Here is a 9,418-nt window from a genome sequence, read left to right as displayed (position 1 = left end):
TTCTCTCCTTCTCTTGCCTCCTGTCATCTCCCCTCCCTTCCCCTATTTTTTCCTCCTTTTCTTTTCTCTGGGTTTTTGAGAAGATTTTTTTAAAGCACTGGATAATTTTAATCAAAATGAACAAATGTTATTTTAAACAAAACGACCAATAATATACATGGCAAAAAATTATAAAACATTTACTAGACAAATACTGTTACCTCTTCAGAAAATTGCAAATCAGACCACTCTATGAGGAATAAAAACAACCTGATTTCTATAATGAACACATGTAATTTTTAAAACGTCCAGTTTTCCACAAAACTTTAGAAAACATGCAAAGAAACAGAAAAGCAAGTCTATTCTAGAACAGAATGGATGACAACTGGTGTATAATAACTCAGTAAAACAAGGTATACGAAAAATAAGAGACAATATAGTACACTACAAAAATCAATTAAACATAAAAGCAGACAGTAATTAGAGAATTAAAAAATGTAAGAAATGAATAATAAAGTTAAGAAAATAAGCCTCTCTATTTGCAATTATTTAAATATAAAGGAAACATTCTAATGAAAAACAAGATCTTAGAAAAGTGAATTTAAAAGTTTACATAATTGTGTGTTGTCTACAAGAGACTTATTTATATACTCACTAGATAAGTAGGTTAAAAGTAAAAGGTTATAAAAGCAAGGAAATAATAACCTAAAGAAATCTGGAAAAGTACTTTTTTTATTTTATTTTTTTATTGTGAACATACTGTTCAGAGGGGTTACAATTCCATGGGCAAGATAATGAGAACATTTCTTATCAAGCATTTTAGCCTCCCCCTTTGTTTCCCCTTCCCATCCCTTCGCATTCTCCCCCTGCCCAAATACTTTTTAAATAATAAAAAAATTAGTACAAGTGCACAAAGGACTTTATGACTCAGTGTCAACCCATCAAGAAGAAATGTGTTGAAATAATGTGTTGACACTTACTGAAATAAAGGTATGAACATGAATAAATTTATGAGAGAGGTCAGGCACAATTCATATGAATAATCCAGAGATGGTCTGGAACCATGGATAGAATTGACAGTGGTCAATTCTGTGTAGAAAGGCAGAGGTCAGTGATGAACACAGGTGTCTTGGTGTGTGTGTGTATGTGTGTGTGTGTGCGTGTGTGTGTGTGTGTATTTTTAAGTATATTTAGCATCTATAATAATCACATTGGTGAACCTGCCATTTTTAGAGGGACAATCAGATAAAAGATATTGAAAATTTTGAAGAGTTATGACAATAACTTCTCAAACTTGGACTACTGAGTACTTTACCTGAGAACTATGACACAAAATGCTATCCTTTTACACAGTGTGACCATAGTGGGGATAGGACAGGTAGGCTCAGGGAAGAATTGATACATTGGCATTTAAATGGGATTCACTACAGTATGGGAGTTCAGGAGCCACGGAATTAGTAAGAAGATGGGCAAGTTGGAGAAACAAGGGTGGGTGCAACTGTGGTTAATATTTTGTTTGTTGGATCAGCTGACTATTTTGTTTTGGGTGTTGTCAGTTGACATTCAGCTTTCATTCCAATCTCCTCTGGATGATTTCCTTTAGTATAATACCTGGGCAAACCACATAATTTCCTCCCATTATCTATTACTCTATGTCGCTTTCCAATTATGAATATTACCCTCACCATTAAATACACAAAAACAATATAAAGTAGGATTTTGGTAGCAATTGTCCATCCCAATGCCCAGTCTTCAGGTTTTATTTATTACTATTTTTAAGTAAGTTTTTTTTAATGTAAAAATACTGTACAGAGGGGTTACAGTTACATGAGTAAGGTAATGAGTACATTTCTTATCAAGCATTGTTACCTCCTCCTTTGTTTTTCCCCTACCATCCCTTCCCTCCCACCTCCACAACTACACTCCCCCCACTCTCCGCTTAAATTGTAAAGTTCATTTTTCAACATAGTATATTGTACATCTCATTTAGCATAGCTAAGGGACGTAACCAACCCAGATGCCCCTCAGTAGATGAATGGATCAAGAAAATTTGGTATATATATGAATTCTATGCCTCCATCAGAAAGAATGATATCGCCCCATTTGTTAGGAAATGGAAAGACTTGGAAAAAATTATATTAAGTAAAGTAAACCAGGCCACAAGAAACATAGGTCCGATGGTTTCCCTTAGTTGCAATAACTAGTGTATGTCTGGGACAAACAGAAAAAGTCGAAAGCTCTGTACATAGTATTATTTTTTTGTATCCTGGAGTAAACATCTTAGCTCTACCACCCATTTTCTATAACAACACTATAGCCGTGGAGATAGGAGTGGGGGCAGGTGGACTCAAGGGCACCAACAGCTTCCTCACATTCCTGACAAGAGCAGAGGCTGATGCAGCTGGGTCTGCCTGGCTTTGGGACTCATGAGACCCAGACACTAAGGTCTTTGCTCAACAATTACAATGATTTTGTGAGTATTCAATTCTTTTATTAAACTGTCTCTCCTTTTAACATCATAGTGCTCTTTCCTGGACACATTGCAATGGATACAATTTTCTACTGCTTTTAACTAACACATGCATCATCTCTTTTAGCTATATTTTCCAAAAATCATTTCTTCCCTGCATAAATATTTATTCTCAATTTCTTATGAACTGTTCATTCAATTAGGAGAAGCAACTGTTCAGTTGTGCTTTTAATTTGGTACTTAACCTATCATGTTTTAACATTATCACTAGATTAGTTAAGAAAAGATGATCACTTTGAAAACTACATTTAAAACAACCATTTAATAAGAATTTTTTTTCTGCTAATTACTTCCAGAAAATTCCTTGCTTATATTCTGTGCAAATGTAGTAAGTAATATACTTAGTTTTAAGAAATGAAACTTGAACATAGTGATTTAAGTTTTCCTAAAGCCTTTCTTTAATTTGTATACTGTCCTTTATCATCTACAAAACCTTTTTATTATAGTATGCTAGTGGTTTATGCCTTTTCTATTGCTGCCTAGAGTTGAAACTGCCAATCATTGAAAATAACTTGCAGATCTAAAACATGACAGGAAACAGTTCCCTGAAGAGTATGAGTCTTTAAATAAATAGAGTTAAAGGAAAAGAAAGGTCTTTTCAAAAACTTCCGTTACTGGCAGTCTGTCATTAAAATCATTGTCTAATGTGAAAATTTACAAGTTTTGTGTGCTCCCAACATAGCAATTTTTTGGACTCTCTTTGAAGCAAATGATAAATATATATATTTATATATATATAAATATATATATATATAAATATATATATATGCTTATTTTAAGATATAGCCCATTCCTCTTTCAGATTGGGCTTTACAACATTAAAAGGGGAAAATAGATTTAACTTAAGATGTTTCACTGCTAATCTGGAAAGAGACTTCGTTGAGTAGTTACATTGAGATGGATGGTCAGTGTTTGATTTGTGGAGCGCTACACTCATCTCATACCTCCTTCAAAACTTCCACTTGACCTCTTTGTCAGTTATCCTTGATTTCAAACTAATACTTTCATTAAAAAAGTCTGACATGTTATTTTTAGGCAAACTTTTTGTGTAGACAAACAATATATATGCATGTATATATTATACATGTATGGATAGTCATGCTCAATGTATCTACTTTTATTTATACATACTCCCTATCTCTTAAGAAAAGTTCAATTACAAGCTAAAAGCTAATAATAGCTCCATTTGTCAAGTGATCCTAGAATGCCAAGAACAGGAGTGCTAAGTTATTACTCCACTCAATCCTCAGCACAGCCCTCTGATGTAGCTCTTTATTCCCTTTACATCACTCTGATACAATCCAGGGCTATTATTTCTAAAACATGTATATCTAACCAGGAAGTCTATGTTCTCTTATTTTTGGTCTTCAGAATCCATCAACTTTTTTTTCATTTTAACAAGTTTATTGATTAATTAAAATTTCAATATATATTTTATTGCAAAGATTCTGTACAGAGGGGTTACAGTTACATGAGTAAGGTAATGAGTACATTTCCTATGGAGCATTGTTACCCTTCCGTTTCTATATTCTTTTTAAGAAATTTGCTTTGTTGTTATTTTAGTGATATCCAGTGGGGTTAGGGTCACACGCATCAGGGAATAAGCACATTTCCTTTCATACAGTGTCATCTGTTCCCTCATTCTGTCACACTCCTCCCTCCCTCTGTGCAGAGTTTACTCTCATCAATGTCCAGTGCACTCCACTGCTGCACTTTTTCACCCCTTTTCCTCAGATTCTGTGCCCTCCCTTGATTCTCCCACAGGTATTCACGTGAATACACTATATATGGTAAGGAATACAGTCATCAGAAAAAAAAAAACAAATTAAAAGTCCTTTGTTTCCATATCTTTGGAGTTCGTTTCAGTATGTATATTAGTTTACATACATATGAAGAGGTGCTTGGGTATTGCACCTTTGTGATTCTCTCCTAAGACTATCCTCTATTGGTCTTACTGTAGGTGAGAGTCTAGAATCCTGTGTAATGTGTCATATATATACAATGGAATTTTACACAACCATTAGAAAGAATAAAATAATGGCATTTGCAGGGAAATGGATGGAACTAGAACAAATCATGTTAAATGAGGTAAGAAAAAATAAAACACAAAAGAAGCATGTTCTCCCTGATATGTGGAAGTTAGATCTAAAAAGCACTGGGATATGACAAATTACACAGGAAGTCTATGTTCTTAGCAGCTGCATGATCAGACTGATTATCTTCCCAAATCATACAGTGTGTTAATGACTGCATTTTTTCACTAAGGCAGAAAATTCACTGGCATTACTCAATATCTATCCCTTAACAATTTCTAATCTTCTATCATTTATCAATAAAATAAGGACTTGGGAGTGATGGTACTGGGATTTGCACTTAGGCTCTAGAACTTAATCGGCAAGCATTTTACCATGTGAGCTATGTCTCCAGAGATTTTTGTCTCTTAGTAATTTTTTAGATGAGGTATGTCACTTTTTGCCTGGATTGGCTTCAAATAGCAATCCGCCCATCTCTACCTTTCTTGTAGTTGAGATTACAGGCATAAGTCACCATATCTAGCCCAGAAACTTGCTTTTTGAGTAGGAATTGCTAATGATCAGTTGCCCCATTTGTTTCTATTGCCTGAGCAGCATTTCCTTCATTTCTTTTTTTGTTGGTTTGCTTAGAACCATTTTATGGCTTAAAACTAGCGATTTTCACAAATGTTAAATAAAAAATATATGGTGATATATACATGGCCTTTGAGCTATTCTGCTCATCTGCTAGGGTTATCCTATACTAATTATTGCAAATAAGGGAAATCATGGGCCTATGTTTCTTGGAGGTCTGGCTTACTTCACTTAATATGATTTTTTTCCAAGTCTTTCCATTTCCTTACAAATAGGGTGGTGCCATTCTTTCTGATGGAAGCAAAGAATTCCAGTGTGTGTGTGTGTGTGTGTGTGTGTGTGTGTGTGTGTGTGTGTGTGAGTGTGTGTGTGTGTGTCATATTTTTTGGATCCATTCATCAACTGAGGGGCATCTGGTTTGGTTCCATATCTTAGCTATAGTGAATAATGCTGTGATAAACATGCTGTGCTGGTAGCTTTATTATGGCCTTGTTTGTGGTCATTTGGGTAAATACCCAGAAGTGCGATTGCTGGGTCCTAGGGGAGCTCTATGTGGAGTCTTTTCAGGAACCTCCATACTGCTTTCCAGAGTTGCTGAACAAATCTACACTCCTACCAACAGTGCAGTAGCATTCTCTTGTGACCACATCCCCTCCAAGATCTATTTAGTGAAATAAACTCCAAGACATGGACACAAGAGGTTTTTCTTTGTTGTTGCTGTTTTTAATGTACTATGTGATTTTTTTGTTTCTTTTTTATGTTCTTCTCCCTATGGTATATCCTCTGTTGTTACTGCATTTGATTTTGGTGCCTTGGTATTATATAGACATTTATTGGAAGTAGGGAAGGGAAGGGGAAATAACAAAATGGTGAAACAAATGACAAGGGGGAACCAATGCAGCAGTGATATTCACAAGACAATATGCTGGAAATGATCTGATCAACTTGGGTGGGAGTTGGGGGGAGGGAAAGTAGGAGAAAATTGAGGGAAGGTGAAACAAGGTTGACAAGAAATGTACTGATTACTTATTTAACTGAAACTCCTCTGTACATCACCTTGACAATAAAAAAATAAAAAAAATATAAGAATTAATGGAATAAAGACAATATAGCTTTTATGAAGTAGGAGGAAATGGAAGACAATTTTGAAAGAATAGAAAGTATTTGGCAAACTTGGCTGAGTCTATCAATGAAACTATTATCTAGTAAGACCATCTCCTCCCTTCATATGGTCAATGTTTTCTACATGTCCTAGTCCTACCACTCCCTGCATTGCATTTAGTCATTTAGATTTATATCTCCAACTCTCTTTTTGTGCTCCTGTATGTATTTATCCTTCTCTGGAGCTATATTTTCCAAGCTGCCTTATATAGAGCTAGCAAAACCTTTGAGACATACAACTTATTTTAAGGTTTCATAGTATTCAGTACACACAAAATAATCACTAGTGGCAGATAACTTGTACAGCTCAGACATAACGTTTATTCAAATATAGGCACATTTTTTACTGTTTTATTATGTAGACCAGCAAATGTGGTTTTAAAGTAGGTTTCAACTAAACTTCAACAATAAGATCATATCTGTGAAAATTAAGGAAGAAATGCCATCAGAGGGAAGGCAAGTAGATGATAAGATATTCATGATCCGTAAACAATAACTCAAAGGCCAAACTGATTTCTAGCTGCTTTAGAAAATAAAATTTTATTTTAACACAACCATATACAATATTTGCATATTATCCATAATTTATATTAAGTAGTTTTATACTGTCTACAATGCTGAAACTATTTAATATCTGACTTTTTACCAAAACATTTTACCGAGAGGCAGATTAATTAGTTTAGTAGGAATGGAAGATGAAAGGGAGTGGTTACCTATCAACCTAAGATTTTGGTAGCATGATGAAAATGTCCTAAAGTTAGATTGTGTTGATGTCTATATAGGGCTGTAAACATGCTAAAATAGTGTGCTAAACATAGTGTACTAATTATATTAAAATGCATACTTCATTTCAATAAAGTTTTTAAAAGTCTGTGTATTCTATAATACCTAGGGCATTTAAACTTGAAGTAAGGAGGGTGTTTAGAACAGCAGAAAAAAACTAAATTTGCTGGCATCTGTTAGATTGTTATGTAAATCTATCCACTTCCCATTGTAAACTATTCATTATGCTACAAGTTATAATTTTGAACTTTAAATGCTTTGTAATTTGGAAGCAGGTGAATACATAAATCATATAAACAAAAATGCATAGCTTTTTCACCTGTTACAACATTTTATTTAAGGCTTCTTGAAGAGTCCAAATAACATTCACATACAGCCATGACACTTACCAGACAGGTATTTTAACTTCAAAGGAATTTTATAATGTACACTTTAGATGCAAACAGTCACATTTGTTTATGGATACCTGTTGGAAAGGAAAATACATACTTTTTCAACCCCATCCAAAGAAACATTAATACTCTAATCTTTTTTAAAAATCAACATTGGGAAAATATGAAGTTGGAGCAAATTTATTTCTTGTAGTATTATTTTATTACTAATGATCAAATTTTGTACTAGAAATCTATAGCAGTCATTTAGTACAACTCTTTCATTTTTCCTGTATGGATGAAAGAATAATGTATTAAGGACTACACTACTTTTTTCCTGATGAATAAAATTCACATTTCCATGTTTGGACTATATAGTATGTACTATATAGTACATACATATAACTGCCACATGATATTTAATGCAAATACCTGCTTTTTTTCTATGAGAGTATAAGACTTGCAAGTTTAGAGTCAGGACATGGGCTTTTTTCTTATTTCTGTGAACAGCAAGAATTAATGCATCATCTTCCTGGTTTATGAGGAAGATACTGAACAGTGACATTTTCAACAATGGAAATCTTCAGAACAGGAGGCAAGTTAAAAGGAGTTTCTAAGGACAACCAAGTAATGATTCATGTTAATCCTTTTTCTTTAAAATAATTCTGGATCAGTATGACAGAACATTCTCTTTTTACCTGATTTTCTTCATTAATATATGGTTAAATTATGGTATAAAGCTGGTTGTTGCCCTATTCATCCAGCTTTTTCTCATTAAATTTTAAATAATGCAAATAGAAGAAAGTGTTTTGTATTCAGGAAGTGTTCTCTGAATGAGAGTTTAAAACAGTTTCTTAAGAAAAATAATTGCTGGGCTTAATACCCAATGACTTTTTTCTCTTTTCTCTCTCTGTACCTATTTTAAGTTATAATCTCTACAAGTGAACACAATAATCACTTATAGGTAGCTGTCAAACAGCTTGGAAAGAAAACTGTAACACTCCAATCTTCTGCCATTGATTTACCTTTTTCTGATAAATACTGAACTTATCTGCTGATTCTTTTTACTCTGCAAATGCCATACTATATTTGCCCTATTTTTTTTTTTTTTACCAGATTGGTCTATGTGGCAATTTACTTGTCTCTCTTCCCTTTTAAAAATTTATGCATCTTTAAAACATAAATCATGATTGTATTCTTCTATCCCTTCCCTAAGCAATATGCATATGCTCAGTAAAATATTTAATCATTTACCCTGTTGAGAGTTTGCCCTAATTTTGGAAAATATTATTTTATTGGTAAAGAATAAAGAGACAAATTCAAACTAACTTAAGCTGGATTATAGGCAGTGTATGGGGGATACTTTATGAAACAAAGACTTTGGAGCCCTACAGTGTCCAGGCATCAGGTATTAGTTTATCTCTCTGACTATGTCTACTCTCCTTGATCTTATCTCTTATCTCCATCTCTTTCTCTGACTATGAATCTCTCTCTTCTTTTATCTCTATGCAAAAGTATGAGTTACTCTTTGACTTACTCTTGTGTTCTCAACACACCTTTTCTTTGAGGGAACCTCTTAGTCTTGTTTCTCTCCACTAACTAGCTTTCTTTGTTTGTCTACATCTATAATTACATATGACTTAGCTTAGAGTGTGTTTGTGTTGAACTCAAATAAAACATATAAGCAAACCTACAAAGTTTTCATTTCTGAGCAAGAGAATATGTTGTCTCAGTGGGGCCAACATGCTCCAAGATAGCAAGGGACAGAATACGAGTCCTCTCATCTAGTAAAAATATACATGGAATTTGTCTTATCTGATATGGTTTTCACTGTTTGGTCCAAATTATGTAAAACACTATAATAGAGTGATGCTGAGAAATGGCATAGTATTATATAATGAGATACAAGGAAAGGTATAATTACATAGGTTTTATCCATTGTTTTAATAATAGCAAACTATTATGTTTGCTCATAATAGCTACTCTGC

This window comes from Dipodomys spectabilis, unplaced genomic scaffold (genome assembly GCF_019054845.1).
Source record: "Dipodomys spectabilis isolate Male_0828 unplaced genomic scaffold, ASM1905484v1 ptg000197l, whole genome shotgun sequence".
Lineage (NCBI taxonomy): Eukaryota > Metazoa > Chordata > Mammalia > Rodentia > Heteromyidae > Dipodomys > Dipodomys spectabilis.
This window is presented reverse-complemented; position numbering follows the sequence as displayed.